The 20,666-nt window shown below is 34.9% G+C and overlaps 1 protein-coding gene and 1 pseudogene across 3 annotated transcripts in view; both read left to right on the forward strand.

The window, feature by feature from the left end:
- Positions 1-20,666, forward strand: part of SGCZ (sarcoglycan zeta) — a 762,749-nt gene that overhangs the window by 158,792 nt on the left and 583,291 nt on the right. The window lies entirely within an intron of this gene.
- On the forward strand, positions 9,640-10,937 carry LOC131506466 (cyclin-dependent kinase 4-like; annotated as a pseudogene).

Here is a 20,666-nt window from a genome sequence, read left to right on the forward strand (position 1 = left end):
CAATGCAGAAGAGGAATGGCGAAAGAGTGGAAGAGAGATTGAATAAAGAGAAGGTCATAATGAAAAATCTTGAAAATAAAGGGCCATCAGAAAAGAAACTATTGGGAATGAGTATGTTTAGAAAGAATTTTGAATCCAATATACAGAATTTTTTTTGCCTCTAATTACAAATGCAAAGCAGAATTCTTTTTGCTCTATAATTATTTTTCTATGGATGTGTAGAAGAGGCTTTGACATCCTTAGAGCTCAGGGAGGCTAATGCTTTAATGAACAGCTTGTTATCAGCTGGCTCTAGCTCTGCCCTCCTTGCGATTCCCTGCCGCATTCAGTCAGGGGAGAATCTTTGCGTTTAGTGTAAACATCTTTTATCCTGATACATCCTCAATGTGTTAGTCCCTAAAGTTCTCGTATTTGGCATTCAATTATCTGTTAATTAAATCACACAGTTTAGAGGGATTTTAGATTCAAGGAATATTAAATGTCTGATTCACCTGTACAAATGCAATACAATGTCAACCCATATACAATGAAGGCATTAATGGGAAATGCATTTTAGGAAAATGCAATTTCCTATAACCTGAAGAAAGCAACCAAAATACAATGTATGAATCAACTATTTGTATAAAACCACTATTAACTGTCATGTGAACACTCTGGAGAAGTAAGGTGAAACAAATAAGGAAACATATCTTATAAATTCCTTTGATATGATATTGGTATAGAAGGCAAATTGCGAGGCTTTAAATTTTTATTTTAATATTTATTTATTTATTTATTTATTTATTTTATCTTGGTGGCACAGATTTGAAGTAATCATGCTCCCCTGTTCATGGTCTATTTTCTTAATATTGATCTGGTAATGCCTTTTTTTTTTTTTTCTTTTTCTTTGTTTTTTTTTTTAATGTTTGTTTTTGAGAGATTGAGAGAGAGAGAGAGAGAGAGAGAGAGGAAAGAGAGAATGTGTGTGCGTGTGTGGAGGGGGGTGGGGGGCAAGGGGTAGAGAGAGGGGGAGATGCAGAATCTGAAACAGGCTCCAGACTCCGAGCTGTCAGCACAGAGCCTGATGCGGGGCCTGAACTCAGGAACTGTGATATCATGACCTTAGCTGAAGTCCCACGCTCAACCAACTGAGCCACCCAGGCACCCGGGCCTTTGTTTTGTTTTATTGTATGTTCCCATCATTTCTGCACCCCTCCCATTCTCATTACCTTTGTAGGTAACCATGCCAAAATATTGATGTCCTCAGATATGAATGCATCTTTGAAAACTATATTTAGTAAATTATAGTATGGGAGACCTGACACTCCTTTTTTCCTCCCCTGTTTCCTTCTCCAGACTTTTTCTTTTTTCTCTAAGAAATGCCTCAACTTTCATTGGTGAGAACATGGTGCCATCTCAACCAATCACAAACCAGATGTGTGCCTACACTACCCAGAGAGCGAATCGTGGAGACACCTTGGCTATGGTTGGTTCCTCCATGATGAGTGTTTACTTTTCCATTTTTCTTTTTGGCAAGGGAGAGGCCACACTACCTGGAATCCATTTAATCTCGGGCTCTTGCACAAGTAAATGCAGGGAGGTCTCCCTTTATTACCTGGGCTCATGTCTTCGGCAGCTAGGCCTTTTGCTACTTGTGTCCTCATGGTTTACGGAGGCCTATACATACCATACATAAACCACACACTACACATATAGGAATTATGCCGTGTATGTGTGTGTGTGTGTGTGTGTGTGTGTTAATTTGTGTAAATGTTACTGTGGTATGTAGATTTCAGGCTCTTTCTAACTTTGATTCTTAAACTATAATCAAAACATCTACCCATGTTTCTATATAAAAATTAAGATCACGGGGTGCCTGGGTGGCTCAGTTGGTTGAGCGTCCGACTTCGGCTCAGGTCATGATCTCGTGGTCAGTGAGTTCGAGCCCCGCGTCGGGCTCTGTGCTGACAGCTCGGAGCCTGGAGCCTGTTTTGGATTCTGTGTCTCCCTCTCTCTCTGCCCCTCCCCCATTCATGCTCTGTCTCTCTCTGGCTCAAAAATAAATAAATGTTAAAAATTAAAAAAAATAAATAAATTAAGATCACTAAATCTGATCCCTGCATAAGATGGCATCCAATGTTGGTGCCACATTGTATGTATTTAATCACCTTGGGATGACATCCAGGTTTCATCCTACTTTATTCGGCCACAAGAAACGTCATGTTACATTTCATCTTACTTGCTGCTTCTTGGCATAAAATACATTCTTGGAAATATTGCTAGTGATCCTTTTGCCATGTGCATTTTCTATTTCTTCTACTATTTTCGTAGTTGTGATAATTGTATATTTAAAGGTTTGTTTCCTAACTTTATTGTTCTAGGTTATTGCTCTGTGAAAAAAGCTCTTAATAAAACTGTTATAGATACTCTTTAATAACAACATAACATATCATAACTACCTCATTGAAAAAATCTCTAGTCTTCTACTGTTACCTTATTTGAACACTGAAACTATTTGACCAGTGACAGACCATCTCCTTTACTGAAACCATCTGTGGACATCAACTTTCTGTTGACGTTAGCCACTTTCTTTCTTTCTTCTTTTTTTTTTTCCAGGCAAGACAAGTGTTTTATTTTCCAAAGCACTGAAAATTCTTTCTCTTTTATTCCTTGTCCTGATTCATGTCAATGTGTATAAAGAGGCTCTTTTGTAAGGTGATTTTTTTAATCATTTTTTTCTTCTCTTTACATTAAATGTTGCATGTTGAATCTAAATTTGGGATGAACTTTGGAGAGAAATCCCATTTTTTTTCTGGAAGGTATTAAGCAAGTATATCACTAACCTACCAGTCTTCTTCAATGAGAATTTGCAAAGAGAAAAATTTATAAGAATCAGTTAGAGATATTTCTCTTAAGTAACCATGACTGTAAGAAACTCTATATTGAAATGGTGATAAGGCTTATTCAACTAAAATTTATTGAGCCTGACACTCTACTAAATGCTGGGGTGTTCAGGGTGAACAAAAATTCACAGGCCCTGTCCCCATGGAAATCAGAATCTATCTGGGAAAACTGGAGGTTGGCAAATCTTCACCTACCTACTTGTTGAATTCTAGAATCAGATTTTCCATTCTGAAGACCCAAATACCTATATTCATTAAGATTTCAGGGTGATCCAAGTCCTGAAGGACTGATTCCTGACAATTTAAATGGACAATGACTCAAGTAAACTCCAGAGTGTTATAATTAATATGCGATTAGAATTAATCCTAAGAAGAATTTGAATATGCAAATATTCCAGATCAATAGATTCTCTCCCTGTATTAAAAGACAATCAGCATTTCAAAGAGCACTTTTGTAAGAACAGAAAAAAAAGGTTAATTTATATCATTGTATAATAAACTTTTCAGTTATATAGGTCCATTGAGATAGGCTTGCCCTTGGAACCAAGGTCATTGTTGCTGGAAGGTTCTCTTTTGCCTGCACTGCACTTAATGTGCACTAAGGATTTTTTTACCCTCTGCCCAGTGTTTTTACTACGTATCATATTTCATTATTTTTATGGCATGCTTTCTCCAAATATTATCTGTGGATTTGTTCTATGCTTTGTGGTCAATGACATATAATTTGCTGTCAGCCAGGCAACAGTCACAATATAGTTGCATTTGCCTGCTGATGTGCTAGGTTGATCATAACTGTTCAGCTGCATGATGTGTGTTAATGGTGCTATGTGAATGGAAATTAATTGCAATTTAAAGTATCTTCAAAAATAACACTGTGATTTGACAGTAAAACAATATATATATATATATATATATATATATATATATATATATATATATGCTTTAAAGTGCCCTTTCAACAGGTATAAAAACATTCAAAGTAATAAGAAGGCATTGTGTCAGAAATGAATTGTCTGCAGCTTTACTTTCTTAGTGAGATGTGAAATAATGTCATGTGTTACACTCAGTCTGACTGAGATTAGATGAAGAACCTCACAACAGGTTGTGTAGCCTGGCTTTGCGTAGTGTTGATATTTTAATTGATACTTTGGGAAAGAGTCTTGAACCCTCTGGAAATGGAAGTAAAACTCTGCATATATGTGTTTATGTCCTCTGAAGATATGGGTGGAGCAAAGCTTTCATATGATTCTCCAAGTTAAGAACTGCTTACCTGTAGCCATACACGGCTATCATAGACAACTTCCTTAAGCATATTATTTACAAGTTATTATTTAGGATAGTGTTTAGTGTTTGCTGCTCATTCTCTTAGTTGTTAATCACTTGCCTCACCCGCTGCTTTTACAAATATTTAGGCAACACCTCACTTATCTTCCTACACAGTGATAGTATATAAACCCCAGAATAGTAAAATATTAATCTCTTATAATGAAAGTGAAATTATTAAAGAATGAAATTATTGCAGGTGTTTTAACATATTGGAATATTCAGTCAGTGGGGGTATTTCAATCATTGTTCAAATTAGAATTTGAAGTATATATATATTTGTACATGTAACATGGAACTAGCAATGTATTCCGTCTAGGTAACCTTTACCACAACAATATACTTAGTCTAGGTAACATTTACCATAATATCTGGGTCTCCTTAATAGTTTATAATCCATTGTACTGTGTCTGAATTGTATAAACAGAGAAAATCAGTGTTGGAGCTACAATTCCAACTTAATTGCCCTCCTTTAAAGTTTTACAAGTAGCTCTGGGAATATTTTAAATAATCTATGGTTACTCCTGGGTGAAAAGCAATTACAGCAAATATCCTTTCTATCAGGGTTGAGAATTATTATTTGTTTCTGCATCTGAGAAATCCCACCCAGTGAAATCAGAACATTGAAGACTTCATTTCCCAGATGACTTCCCATTAGGGAAAGGGAATGAACCACTTGCCATATTTACTAACTCTAAACACGACAACAAAAGAATTCAGGTGTTTTTTTTTTTTTTTTTTTTTTTTTTTTTTCAAGGAAGGTATGAAACAAACCCTGTATTCAAAACCCCTGTATTAGATAGCAACATATATTTTTTCCACTTTATTAATATATGCTCTAAACACATTTGGTAAAGATCAGATGAAAACATGACTGAAAAATATAGTGAATGTGTATGATGATGATATTTTAATATTAGAAAGCATAAATTAAAATAATGTTCCTATACAGTTACTATGGATACGTAGTTCCTATACAGTTCCTAGACAGTTACAGTTACTACAGTTACTATACGTGGCTGGGTGTGTAAAATAAACTTCCTTGACAGTAGTCCTAGTCATATCTATGGTTTCTTGGCAGATACATTACTTGTAAATCAGTTTTTTTCATAGATGCTTTCTAGGGACTATCTATAATGATGCGTCCCTCCTCCCAGCTCATTTGGTCATTTCCCATCCATGATTTTATTCTAGGATATATCATTAATTTTAATGATTTAAGTTTTTGAAACTCATAAAAATCATTCTGCTATAACATCATTTAAATATGTAATTTAAGTATTAAAAAAAAATCAGTGGACAGATGCAGCCAGGATTTCATTGTTCCTAATTATACTTTTGTCATAAGAAATTGTTGAGTAAGAATAATAGGATATATTGTTGATATTTTTAAGAGATCTTAAAATAAAATTTTCAAAAAATGATAAAAGTATGGGTGAAATATTTTAATAGCATTTTATATATGAATTATGGAAATTTAGCAAACTAAATAAAATTTGACAAAGCCCAAGATCATATATATAGAAGCTAAATTAGTGCTTTGTCTTCTCACAAAACAATTTTAAAAGTATTGTCCTAGGATAACATTTTTGCTTTGTTTTCTTACATTAACTTGAAATTCTAATTTTACCTCTAATATTACAATAAAAATTATTCACAGCCACATTTTGATTTGTCCACAATTGGCTATTTTGTGCTTCGTTCATATGGACATGGTTTTTAAGAATGGTATATATAAATTTAGTCAGTATAAATCTTATGCTTATATCTGCTCTTTATTTATAAGACTATTTCACTATAGGAGTCAAATATTCTCTTTTTAGGTGATGTTATTCATACTACGATATTTAAGATTAACTCATCCTTTCTGAGAGGAACTTGTGCTTATCAATGTATAAATATTTTGGTTCTGTTTAGAACTGGCTTATCTTCCTCAATGATGTAAATTGGATTACTAAACATAGGAATTAAGCAATCTTTCCACTTGTCCAAATTGGATTTTCTTTTTGTGTTTCTGTGTGTTTCTGTGTGTGTGTGTGTGTGTGTGTGTGTGTGTGTGTGTGTGTTCCTTTCACCACTCGTTTGGTCATCCATTAGCTGACACAGACTCTGTCACGTAAATGTATTTATGAAGATTTTTAGATATTTTTGACTAAGACACTCTACCATTGTATTTAAAATGCAACAATTATGCACGTGCTTATTTCTTGTGTATTTTCAGATCTAGATCATTCATTCAACAAATACTGAGTGACTCACCCAAGTATTGTATATTCAATCACATAGGTTCATTCATCACTGAAGAAAAAGATTTTATTTTAGGAGCTTCAGTTTCAGTGCAGAGCCTTCACCATTGTCTGGGTTATTAAACTTTTTTCTAACTTTATTCTTTATCAGTTTGTCACTGAACTTTTGGGAATAATTCCTTTAGTTTTCTGAGTAGGAAATGGGCGGTATTCTCGGAAACACCTTGTCTGTCCCCTTTGTTCTCCTCCTTGGTGCCTTCTGCACCCATGTTGCTCAGTCTTTAACAAAGCCAGGATAATACAGCAGATGGGGATTCTCTTTAATTATATTTCTGTCATAGTAATGGTTATCTTCTGCCTGGATCTGGAAGAACTGGCAATGATTACACAGTTTCATGCTACAAATAAGAGCAGGTGCAGCTGTAAATAGTCCCTGATTAACAATTTCATTTAAATATTATAACAGATTTCTGTAGGGCAAATTACTCCCACTGGTAAGGAGGTGTACTTTTGTATATAATATAATTCACTAAATCCACAATTTAATTATGCTAGCAATAACAAAGCCCGTAGTGTGCTAAAAAAAATTCCAAATATATTAGCCCTTCAATCAAAATAACTACTGTAAAACAAATGAATTGTTATTAGAAATGTTCCTGATGGAGCAAAATTGTAAATTATCTCTCATCATCCTATTTCTGGGGTCATGTATTGGTTAGTGTTAACAAAATGGGAAACAAAAATAATAGTTTTAATCTTAGCATGTAGTTTGTATTTTTTCTATTCCACTCTTAATAATAAATACTAAAACCTCTAAATGAAGTACAGCATTTGTGAGTTTTTAAGAAATACCACATTTAAGATATTTAATATCTGTTAGGAGTAGAACATGTTATTTTTTTTAAAGTTCCAACTTTATAATTTGATTATAGATTGAAAATAAATGTGTGATTAAGTAAAATATGTTCATTTTAAATTGTAAGATGTCTATTAATTGTGCAGTTTCACAATTTCTTTTGAAAGCTACACTGTATGGAAGAAAAGATAGGGTTTAGTGTGCTATTCCCTTTCCAGTTGTCTTGTTTATATCTTGCGGGCTTTTTTTTACTACTGCTGCAAATTTAATTTTTCAAAGTTTTCATTCTTCCAAAAACATCTTTGCAGATATTTTTAATAAAATAAAACTAGTATAATTGGTAGCTAAAATAAGTTCTCATTTTTTTCTCTTACTGTCTCCATTTAAAAGTTGATCTTCAGAAAATTTATAACAATTTATATCAATTATCGTATCCAGTTGTTATTAAAGTCTTGGTTGAGAAGTAAGATCCAGTTTATAAGAAGTAGTTTAGTTACTTAGTCATTAAAAGAAATATGGGCTTATCTAATTACTCTTTTGGACCACCATGTTGAGGCTGAGAATGTATAAGGTAAATTAGTTTAATGGTAATACCCAAGGTTTGCTGCTATGAATTCAAGTACCTGGGTTTTGGGTGGTAGATTAGGTGAATGCCTTTTACTTTAATGAATGCTCTGCTAATTGTTTAATGAATATTTTTTGGAAGTATTGCTTTGTTAGCTTGTTCATTGTTTCAAAAAAGTTACGTCTGTCTAATCCATAATATTTAAAATAGAATTTCTATACATTATATAATTCATTTTAATTTGCATAATATATCAATACATGCAATAGATATCCATATTTAAATAAAACACAGGTATGAGTGATACCTAAAATATTTAATAACTCACACTGTATAGGGAGTGATTAATTAGAATAATGCCACAGCCCATCAGATTATGTCAGCTCTTAAAAATGGGTATGGCTTTACTGGAGCATTAGTAAATTACAATGCTACTCACTATAGATATGGATTACCCAAAATATCTTGTAAATCCAGATTTTCATATAATAGCATTCTGTCAATACCATAAACTATGGCACTAAAAAGGTTAAAAGTTGTTAATTTAGAAAAACTGTCTTTTCATTTTTAGATGTACTTTAAACATGCCTTAATAGTTCAAGCTCAACTTTCAACTGTGTCCAATTCTCAATAGTAATTAAAAATGTTTTTTATCCTTTTTACTGTATAATTGGAAATGTCCTCCCAAAACACCGCATAATTAGAAACTCTCATTTTATACATGTGCATTTATTATTTTAATTATTCTTGGTACAAATAACTGGATTTTAAAGGAAATATAAAACCAGCCCAGCATGAATATATTTGATTCAATTTTGTCCTCCAACAGTATCAATTTTATAATATTTAAATTTACATTCCATTAATATGTTTTCAAATAATTTCTAAAAGAAATGCGTCTTAAGGTACAGTCAAGATGCTGAAGACTTGCCCTACAGATCTCAAATTAATGGCTTTTAACAATTATAAATCATAATTTATTACACATGCCAATGCATAAACAAAGTTTGGATGTACAATTAGAAATTTAATTACATTGGAAATGTCACTGCATATTTAAACAGATGACCAGGCATTAGGGCCTGTGCAGATAACAGAATTCCCTCCTCCACACGTGTTTCACTGAAGGCTATGCTGTCTATTGAAATGACAAGGACTGGCTGCCAAAAGGGTATAAAGCATTATAGAAATTTTTATCTTTAGAAAAAAAATAATGTTTCATTTAGTTTTGAGAGACAGAGAGAGACAGAGTATGAGTGGGGGACAGGCAGAGAGAGAGGGGGACACAGAATCCGAAGCAGGCTCCAGGCTCTGAGCTGTCAGCACAGAGCCCCATGCAGGACTTGAACTGGTGAACTGCGAGTTCTTGACCTGAGCTGAAGTCAGAGCCAAAGTTAGATGCTTAACCGACTGAGCTGCCCGGGGGCCCCTAGAAATTTTTATCTTTCTGAAGAGGGTATTTCTTTGCAATATATTCATACATGATATGGTTTCAAAGTATTTTCAAGGAAAAAGGGTAATCTGAACAAATTACAACCTGTCAATTACATTGTTTGCATTAAATCTAAAAAAAAATGTTTATTTTAATACCTGTTTATTTGTTGTGATGTTTTGTAGATATTTCTTTAACCCACCAGAAAAAACTTTGTCTTATAAGTAAGAAATGTAATTCAGTAAATGAAGTACTGAGTTATGAAAATAAAAGACACAAATGCAAATTTAGTAGCTTTAACATCGGAGTTTGTGCGTGCCTCTTTGGCAGCTGGTCCCATGGTGAGGGTGGTGGTGAGGGGGCCGCTCTAGCCTGTAGACTGTGTCTGTGGCCGGGCACATATGCCCAGCCTCAGTGGACAGAGCTTGAGTGTATGGCACAGCAGGATCTGGCTCCAGTGCCCCGATAATGGGCTGTCCCCGGCAGCTCCCGGCCAGGAGTGAGGGTCTCTTCTGATCTGAGAATGGCTACTCCCCAGTATGAGCCAGTGGCTGAGATCGGTGTTGCTACCTATGGACACAAGGCCCATGGTCCCCACAGTGGCCACTTTGTGGCCCTCAAGAGTGTGAGAGTTCCTAATGGAAGAGGTGCTGGCGGGGGCCTTCCCATCAGCACAGTTCATGAGGTGGCCTTACTGAGGCAGCTGGAAGCTTTTGAACATCCCAGTGTTGTCCACCTGATGGACCTTTGTGCCATGGCCCGAACTGCCTGAGAGACCAAAGTGACCCTGGTGTTTGAGTGTGTAGACCAAGACCAAAGGCCGTATCTGGACAAGGCACCCCCACCAGGCTTGCCAGTGGAGACTATCAAGGAAATGATGCGCCAGTTCTAAGAGGCCTAGCTTTCCTTCATGCCAACTGTACCATTCACTGAGATCTGAAGCCAGAGAGCATTCTGGTGACAAATGGTGGGACAGTCAAGTTGGCTGACTTTGGCCCGGCCAGAATCTACAGCTATCAGATGGCAGTGATACCTGTGGTTGTTACCCTCTGGCGCCATTCTCCAGACGTTCTTTGCAGTCTACGCATGCAACACCCGTGGCCATGTGGAGCATTGGCTGTATCTTCGCAGAGGTGTTTCCTCGCAAGGCTCTCTCCTGTGGAAACTCTGAAGCTCACCAGTTAGGCAAGATCTTTGACCTGGTCGGGTGCCCCCCGAGTGTGACGGCCCCGAAATGTGTCTCTGCCTGGAGGAGCCTTTTCCTCAGAGGGCCCAGCCCAGTGCAGTCAGTGGTACCTGAGATAGAGGAGTCTGGAGCACAGCTGCTGCTGGAGATGCTGACTTTGAACCCACACGAGTGAATCCCTGCAGCACCTTTACCTAAAACTGGCAGAAGGTAAACCCAGAGCAAGCAGTGAGTGGCTGCGGCTGTACCCAGAGAAGAAGTCCGTCACTTTTCTCTTCCTTCGAACGCTTGAGTGGAGAGCCCCCCAACTGTGATGGCCATCTTAGCCTTCGTCTCTGATGAAGCCTTCATCTCTGAGGCTGTGGAAGCAACTCCTGCATCGTTTTACAGAGAATATTTTGCTGCCTTAATGACATTCCCCTCCCTCCTTTCGAAGCTTATCCTTCCCCTGCCCCCCATTTCTGTACATCAAGGAGTGTGCTCCTTGCTCTCCCCTTTACTCTCTTGATATTGGGATCTTTTTTTATAAAGGAAAAAGAAAACAAACAAACAAACAAATAAATAAATAAATAGCTTTAAAATTGTTTGGGGCACCTGGGTGGCTGAGTCAGTTAAGCATCAGACTTTGGCTCAGGTCATGATCTCACAGTTTGTGGGTTTCTGTCCCGTATTGGGCCCTGTGCTGACAGCTCAGAGCGTGGAGCCTCTTCAGATACTGTGTCTTCCTCTCTCTCTGCCCCTCCCCCACTTTTCAAAAACAAACATGAAAAAATTATTTAATAAGGTATTTGTGAATAAGGAAATTAGTGTGCTGATATTAATATAAAATGTTCTTAATTTTTATATGACTAATGAATTTTATTTGTATCACTTAAGAATTTTCAGGTTTCCATATAAATTCTGTGAAAAATGGAAACATTTTATAATTGAAAGTAATAATGCATTGAGTATAGAGTGGCAGAACCAAATTTCTTCATCATTTGTGAGAGAAAACCCTGATTTTGAAGTAGTTTTTAAGAAAATAATGTTTAAACAATATTTATATACTATAGTGAAAATACTGCTTAGTAGAAAAATAGTTATCCATTTTTCAAGGGATATTACTGAGAGAAAGAAGTCACTCATATATCTTTAACCATGACGTTTATATATGGTTAACTTAATCCCTAACTATGAATGATGGCAACACTTTCTCAGGCATATCACCGTATTCATTCACTCCCTGTAATATATAACAGTTGAACATCTTCCATGGAGTAGATCCAATTCCAGGCACTGAGGATAATGAATAAAATAGACTGATTTCTCTCATGGAGTAACATTCTAGTAGGAGAGATAGACAGTAAACAAGCAATATAATGCTGGTTAATAGTGCTACAAAGAATTAATGTTAGGTTGGGAGAAAAGAGAGATACAGGACAGAAATGTTTTAAAATGGATAGAGAAGACTTCATAGATGTAGACCTATTTGGTTAAGATTTAAGAGTGAAGTATGAGAGGGGCACCTGCCTAGCTCAGTTGGTGGAGCATCCAACACTTGACCTTGGGGTTGTGAGTTTGAATTCCAAGTTGGGTGTAGAGTTACTAAATAAATAAATAAACAAATAAATAAATAAATAGAATTTTTTTGAAAAAAGTAACATATGAGCTATTTGAGGACAAAACTTTCCAGACAAAAGAACAAAACATTGCTCGATATGTTCAAGAAGCAGCAGGAGGAAATGGCTACAGAGAAGTTGGTGAGGAGAGGGATGGAATGAGAAGGTGAGGAGGTGGTCAGGGACTATTCAGGGAGAGGCTCTAAAACATAGATGACAAGGACATTGGATGTTATTTTTTATTTATTAAACAAATTTATTCGGTAAGAGGCTTTTAAGAAGAGACCAATAATCATCTCTTTGACCAGGGACACTTTGGATCAACTGGTTAAGTCCATGTAGTCAGTGGGATGATTCATATACCAAAAGCATTTTTGTTGTTTAGTAAATTTAGTTGTAAATATCATGTTTACAATAAGGAGAAGGAAACTTCATTACTATATAAAGTTAGGTTTTATTAAAGATGAACTTGTTGGAATTATGATTGACCACCACATATGAAATGGAGCATATTTTCATTTGCTATCTGTATATTTTCTGTGGTGAGATGTCTGTAAAGATCTTTGGCCTGTTTTTCAATCAGGTTATTTGTTTCCTTATTGTTGAGATTTAGGAGTTCTTTATATATTTTGGATAACCATCCTTTATCAGAAATATTTTGGAAATATTTACTCCTATTGACTGGTCTTCTTATTCTCTTTATAGTGTCTTTCACAGAGAATTGTTTATAATTTTAATGAAGTCCAGCCTATCAATTATTTGTTTCATGGATATCTTTGGTATTGTAGCTAAAAAGGTATCCTGTATTGAAGGTCATCTAAGCTTTTTTTTTTTTTTTTTTTTAGTTTCACAGTTTTGTTTTTTACATTAAAGTTTATCATCCAGTAGGGTTACTTTTGTGAAGGGTACAAGGTGTGTGTCTAGATTAATTTATTTTTTCCATGTGCATGTACAGCCACTCCAGCACCATTTGTTTTCGAGACTATCTTTGCTCCTTTGTATTGCCTTAGTTTCATTGTGAAATACCAGTTAACTGTATTTATGATACTATTCCTGGGCTCTCTATTCTGTTCCATTGATCTCCTTGCCTATTCTGTAGCGAGTACCACACTGTCTTCATTATTACAGCTGTAAAATAAGTCTGGAAGTCAGGTAACATCAGTCTTCGATCTTTGTTCTTCTCTTTCAGTATTTGATTATTCTGGGACTTTTGCCTCTCCATGTAAACTTTAGAATCATTTTGTCAACATCCATCAAATAACTTGCTAGGATTTTGATTAGAATTGTATTGAATTTATAATCAAGTCGGGAAGAATTGACATCTTGTTTTTTTTTTTTTTAATGTTTATTTGCTTCTGAGAGAGAGAAACAAAGAGTGAGTGGGGGAGGGGCAGAGAGAGAGGAAAACACAGAATCCAAAGCAGACTCCAGGCTCTGAGCTGTCAGCACAGAGCCCAAAGTGGGGCTGGAACTCACGAACTGTGAGACCATGACCTGAGCGGAAGTCGGACACTTAATTGCCACCCAGGTGCCCCAACATCTTGATTTCATTGAGTCTTCCCGTCTGTGGATACGGAATAGTTCTCCATTTATTTAGTTTTTCTTTGATTTTATTCATCAGATTTTTATACTTTTTCTCATTAGATCTTGTAAGCATTTTGTTAGATTTATACTTATGCATTTTATTTTTCATGATGCGAATGTAATGACATTATGTTTTTAACTTCAAATTCCATTTGTTCGTTATCAACATATTGGAAAAAAATTGACTCTTGTATCTTAATTTTATATCCCTCAGCATCTCTGTAATCACTTATTAGTTCCAGGGGTTTTTTTGGTTGAACCTTTCAGATTTTCTATGTAGACAGTCATGTTATCTGTGAACAAAGAAATTTTACATCTTCTTTCCCAGTGTACACATTTCATTTCCTGTTATTTATTGATTTTTAGCAAAGACTTCTAGTACAATGTTGGAAAGAACTGGTAAGGAGGAACATTCTAGCCTTGTTCCTGATCTTACTGAGAAAACTTCAAATTTCTCACCATTAAGTGTGATGATAGCTATAGGTTTTTTGTAGATATTCTTGGAGTTGAGGAAGTTCCCTCTAATCCTAGTTTACTGAGAGTTTTATAGATATATCTATATCTAGGTAGGTAGGTAGGTAGGTAGGTAGGTAGGAAGGAAGGAAGGAAGGAAAGAAAAAGAAAGAAAGAAAGAAAGAAAGAAAGAAAGAAAGAAAGAAAGAAAGAAAGAAAGAAAGAAAGAAAGAGAAAGAAAGAAAAGAAAGAAAGAAAGAAAGAAAGAAAGAAAGAAAGAAAGAAAGAAAGAAAGAAAGAGAAAAGAATCTATTGGTAGCATCATGTGCTATTTCTTTGTTAGGCTGTTGGTGGATTACATTGTTTTTCAAATGTTCACTCAGCTTTGCATACTTGAGATAAGTTCCACTTGGTCATGGTGTACTATTTTTTTTTTTTTATATATATTGATAGATTTAATTTTCTAATATTTTGTTGAGGACTTTTGCATCTATGTTCTCAAGGGATATTGGTGTACAATTTCCTTATAATCCCTTTGCCTGATTTTGGTATTGGTGTAATACTGGCCTCATAAAAAGAGTTGGTATGTATTTCTTCTGCTTCTTTATTGTGAAAGAGACTGCAGAGAATCAGTATGTTGTGTGTTTTGTTTTGTTTTGTTTTTGTTTTTATAATGTTTGGTAGAATTCATGACCAAACGCTTCTGGGCCTAGAGGCTTTCTGTTTGGGAAGATTATTAATTGCTAACCCAAGTTCTTGATAGATGGAGACCTATTCAGATTGTCTATTTTTTCTTGTGTGAGTTTTGGTAAATTGTGTTTTTCAAGGAATTGGTTTATTTTATCTAGGTTATCAAATTTGTGGGCCTAGAGTTGTTCATGGTATTCCTTAATTATCCTTTTAAAGCCTATGTGATCTATGGTGATATCCCCTATCCCATTTCTTTTATTAATAAAGTTGTCTCTTCTCTACTTTTTATTGGTTGTCCTGTCGAACTTTTCAAAGAACTACTTTTTACCTTTTTTGATTTTCTCTTTGGATTTCCTATTTTCAGTTTCATTGATTTCACTCTTATGACTCCTTTTCTTCTGTTTGCTTTGGATTTTTATCTCCTTTTTTTTAGTTTCCAGAGGTAGAAGTTTAGATTACTGATTTTAGATATGCTTTTTTTTCTAATATATACATTCACTGCTATAAATTTCCATCTAAGAATACTTTTGCTGCATCCCATAAATTTTGATGTTTTCATTTACATTTAGTTCTAAACATTTTTAAATTCCTCTATTATGTCTTTTTGGTCTAAAGTATAATTCAAGTTCAGTGTGTCCTTACTGATTTTCTGTCTGGATAGTCTATCTGTTGTTGAAAGATATTCAAGTTCCTTGCTATTATTACATTATTGCCTATTTCTCCCTTCAGATCTGTTGTTATTTTCTTAAGTAGGTGCTCTGTTGTTGCATGCATATATATTAATGATTGTTATATCTTTTTGATGAATTGGCCCCTTTGTCTTATATAATGACCTTTTTTTTCTCTTGTTGTAGTCTTTACTTAAATTTTGTTTTGTCTGATGTAAGTATTGCTATTCTGCTTTCTTGTGGTTTCTTTTTGCATGAGATAACTTTTCCCATCACTTCACTTTGAGCCTGTGCATCCTCAAAGCTTAAGTGAGTCCGTTGTAGGCAGCATACAGTTAGGTCTTGATTTTTCAAGCTGTTTATCCACTCTGTGCCTTTTGATTGGAGAATTTAATCCACTTGTGTTTAAAGCAATTATTGATAGAGAAGTAGTAACTACTGCCATCTTATTACTTGTTTTCTTGCTCTTTTGTAGTTCCATTTTCCTTTCTCTTGTTACTATCTTTCCTTGTGAAGTCATGATTTGTTTTTTAGTTATGTACTTTAATTTCTTTATCTTTTGTGAATTGAGCATAAGCTTTTGCTTTGTGATTATCATGGGTTTACATAAAACATCTTAGAGATATAACAGTCTATTTTAAGCTGATAACTTAGATCACATACAAATATTCTACCTTTGTACTCTCCCCCCATATGTTATGCTTTTGATGTTACAACTTATCTCTTTTTATACTGTGTATCCATTAACAAACTATTGAAGCTGTAGTTATTTTTAATACTTTTGTCATTTAACCTTTATACTACAGTTAGGATTAATACACTACAATATTAGAGACTACAGGAGTTGGCCTGGTGATGAATCAGGCCAGCACTGGGGTCCATGGTGAATTTGGGCACTCATTTCACTCTTCTCTCCAGTGGAGAATGTTTCTCTTCATGCCGAGTGGCCCAGGGTTGAGGGAGGGACAATGGCAGGGATGTGAGTCTAGGTTTCCTACTCTTTTCAGTGTACATTTTCTAATTTCTATGCTTCACCTAGGAACTTTAATCACTTGCCTGTAACCTGTAGCTCTTGTAAGGGTATTTTTTTGGTGCATGGATAGTTGTTCAAATTAATGTTTCTGGGAGAGGATGGATACCAGAAATTCCTATACTGCCATTTTGCTGATATCACGGTATACAATCTGTTCTTTTAAATTTGTTAAGATGTGTTTTGTGACCCAGGAATCATTCTTTGATAGTGTAGTAATAACATATGGAAGCTCTTTTTTGATGTTCTTGATTACATACATGGATGGATTAAAAAAAATTAACAACTACCTTATAATTCAAATGCATCGTGAAATTTCTTTCAAGATTGTTCTTCAAATAACATATCTGGATAATCAACAAATATTTAGAGATAGTCTATGAAGTATAGAGTATAAACATAGTGTGGTAGATGCTTTGAAATCACACAACTTCTAATAACTTATACACTGAATAGTCTAATAGTTTCAAATTTTTAATAGGCAATGAAATAGCTTTCAAAATGAATTTATAAATAACTACTAAATAAATGTCAAATAAATCTCTTCAAAGGATTTAGGAAGATATAGAAAACTACTTAGAGCCTTTTAAAATTCCTACAGTATTTTCTGTTCTTACTGGTATCCTTTTATTTCTAAAAGGAAAGAAGTCAAAGTAATTTCTGGATCTGTAGGTAAAATTTTCAATAAATATTCAAAAACTGGAAAATAGTTTCTGTTTCCATTGTAACTTTGTCTTCATATTTTAGAAATGCTGTCTTACGAGATTAAGAAAAGACTGGCAAAAATGGTAACATAATCAATAATTCATTATATTGGTATATTTATATTGAAAAAAGGCATATTCTAGGACTAGGCTTGAGAAAAGGTCTCCAGTGTATATTTATAATTAGTAAAGTTAATACATTTATTTGGAGGAGTTTTTTTTTTCCCTTTTGTTTCTGACTTCTTTTGAAATTATTCATATTATTATCCCTACTGTTATATACAAATATTTATCAGCAGTAATATGGCGTAGAAGTAAAAATGAATATTTTCACTGAGTATTATGAATATAAAATACTCATGCTTAATTTATGAGTTTTCTTTTTCTACTTTCTTAATCATAGTCTTTCTAATCCTTGCCCTTATCTCCGCTGGACACTCTGAAGTGAAGTTTGTAATAGAAAGTCACACAATAAGTCCTCCTTGAGGAAATTTAATTGTGTTTGTGCTAACCTATAATTATGCCTTTCCAAAGAATTGCATGGCCATCAGGTAAGATAGGCAGCACTGAATGTATGAAACTTTTCAAACTTGGCCTTTTCTTTGCCTGGATAAAAATTTAAATCAAATGATGTCATCCCATTTATTAATAAAAGTGTTTTTACTTTAACACCTGAGAAGGAACTCTTATTAAGTAAATTGGTTGCTCAGAGTTGAAGGCCAGTTAAGCAGTGCCAGAGCAGAGGAAGGCACAAGAGGTCACGTAAGACACCGGGTGTTGTACTGCTGTGGGCCTCTTCATACACTGGCACCTGCACGTTTTCAAATGTTTTCAGAGGTCGCTGAAGAAATTAGTTCTCTTAGGTGGCTGACCCAGTGCTTTACATCTCAGTCTGAAGGGCAGAGAACCTATGACGTGTATAAACCCAGGTGAGTTGAAGAAGAGGCAGGAGGGTGCTCCCTGGACGGCTGCTCTCCTTGGCCCCTGCCAAGCGTAGAGGAAGCCTGAGCTCTAGGAACATGGCTTCTTTACATGCACGCTCACCAACCAGTTCTTTCTCTCCAGCCAGTCTCATTATTGGCTCCACCCTGTGCACTGGCAAGATCACCTCAGTGCGGTAGATTAAGCGTGTGTGCACACACTGTTCAGCCAGGTTGCTTGGGCTTGAATGGCAGCCTTGACCCTTACCAGCAGTGTAAATATGGGGAAGTTATTAAACCCCTTGTACCTCAGTTTCCTCTTTAAAATGAGGGGCAAGAATAGCATCTCTCACAGGAGTTATTTAATCAGTAAATGTGTCAAACTATGCAAGGAACTTAGAACAGGCCTTGGAAGATTCAGAGCACTGATTTTTTCATTGTGTTGTTGTGCTTATTACAGAATGTGTCCCAATTCAATTATATTAGTTGGATCATTTCCCTCAGGTATAAGCACTTTCAGTGGTTTACATCTGTTGGTATTTTGTTAGTCTCAATCTAACTGATCATTGCTATTCTCATTGGAGGTTCTTAGCACATTAAAAGACACATGGAAATACTTTAACTCTCTAATTACAGACAATTATTTACTTTTTAGACAAATTGAAAGATACAGGTTTGAGAGACTAATGATGAACTTACATCTACTACGTACTAGTATGTAGTACAACAAAGATATAAAGTGCAGACTGTTTTGCTCTGATTATGGGGAGAATTGCAAATAATTTTTCATGGTACAATTTAATGTATTTAAATTACCAAACACAATGGATGCATTACAGCTACAACAGAAAAGTTCACATTTTCAGTATGTTTGGAAAGGCAGCCTCTCGAAGCCCTAATTCTAAAACCTGGAATATAAACTGTAGCAATTCTTAACAATGCATGAACACATTGTGATTACTTTCGCAACACTGCCAAAGGCAAAAAAGCTTGGTAACTTCTTGCTGGAGTGGATGAACCTATGGATGAATTTGACTTGTTTTGACAAACTGTTTTAGCTAACAAAGACATAAGCTTCATTATTGCTTCCAGAATATCCTAGTAAACTCGTCTTTGTGTTGTTTAGTGTGTAGCAAGGGGAAGAATCTTTCCCACTACCTGGGTCTTCTATTCTTTGATGGCTTGGTTTCTATGTGGATTAAGAAAGAATGCAATAATAATGAGACCACACGATGTTGGCATTTTCATTCACACTCCTCATATAAATCCTTCCACATTAGCCTTTTTGCTGTTCTGTGACAGAATAGTGCCTCCATATTTCCTCACAACTTCAGCCTAGGGTCATAGGCAGAATTTATTGCTTTTGGACAAAGGCTATGTCTTATAAGACATATAGATGAAAGAGTAGTCAAAACTTAGATTTTAAAATAAGTTATGAAGTTTAAAACAGAGCTAAGAGTGAATTCCAGCTTATAAATCTGGGTAGAAATTCAGGTTTTAAATTTTATCTGCAAAGGCAACAGCCCAATTTATCATGACTTTTTTTTTTTTTTTTTTAAACCTCAGAGAGGAAAACAACCTGAGGTCGTCCTCGTCTTTTTTTTTTTTTTTTTTTTTTTTTTTTTTTTTAAGGTCAAACCAAGTAGAGTCTAAAGTCAAGTGTGATTAGGCAGAAAACATTATATATTCAAGTGCTGGATATGTTCATAACAAAAATTTTTTGCCTATGAGCATGAATTGAATTTATTTGAAAATGAATTCAGGCTGCTTAGTGGATCACAGTTCAAATTGTCCTTGAGGAAGTATATGTGACCTCTAGTTTTAGTACCGTTAAAAGAGCTGAGCTCATATATAAGAAAATATGTTCAACAATTATACGTTTATTATTTTTCATTATTATGTCTTTTTTATTTTTTATGATTTTCTCAATCAACCCTTTGATTTCATGTTTTTCTCATCCTAAAATCACAAAATGGTCAAACATAATGAAAATCAACAAATGTTCAATGATAATGATAATTCAAGATACTGTGATTTTACTATCCTAGAATAATTGTAGATTTCTTTGTATGTTGGTTGTCTAAGCTGCATATAAATGCACAGTATTCAATGCAGTGTCAGAAAAAGTTATGTATTTTTGCCAATGTTCGATATTCCAAAAATAGAATAAGACTACTTTATTAATATCTTTTTTAAAATAGAAGTTCAGATATATTTCTCTGAAAGTTCATGGGATCTGGTAAAAAAAGAGCTTTCATGACAATGTAAAGTCAGTATTATGGTGGCTGTAATCCCCTACATTGTTTGTACTCAGTTTCTAACATGCCTAGTGATGGATCGCAAAATGATACTTTGAAAAGTATCTATGGAAACACCTTAGGATGCAATTTGTCTGTGTACATCTCTAGTGTCCAAAAGATTTTTCTCACTTTGTGTACTAGACTTATTCATGAATTATACATGCCAGATGGACCCTGTGAGGTTACGTACGGAACTGATGTACTTTCCAAACATTTTGGATTACTCTTC

Source organism: Neofelis nebulosa, chromosome 3 (assembly GCF_028018385.1).
Source record: "Neofelis nebulosa isolate mNeoNeb1 chromosome 3, mNeoNeb1.pri, whole genome shotgun sequence".
NCBI lineage: Eukaryota > Metazoa > Chordata > Mammalia > Carnivora > Felidae > Neofelis > Neofelis nebulosa.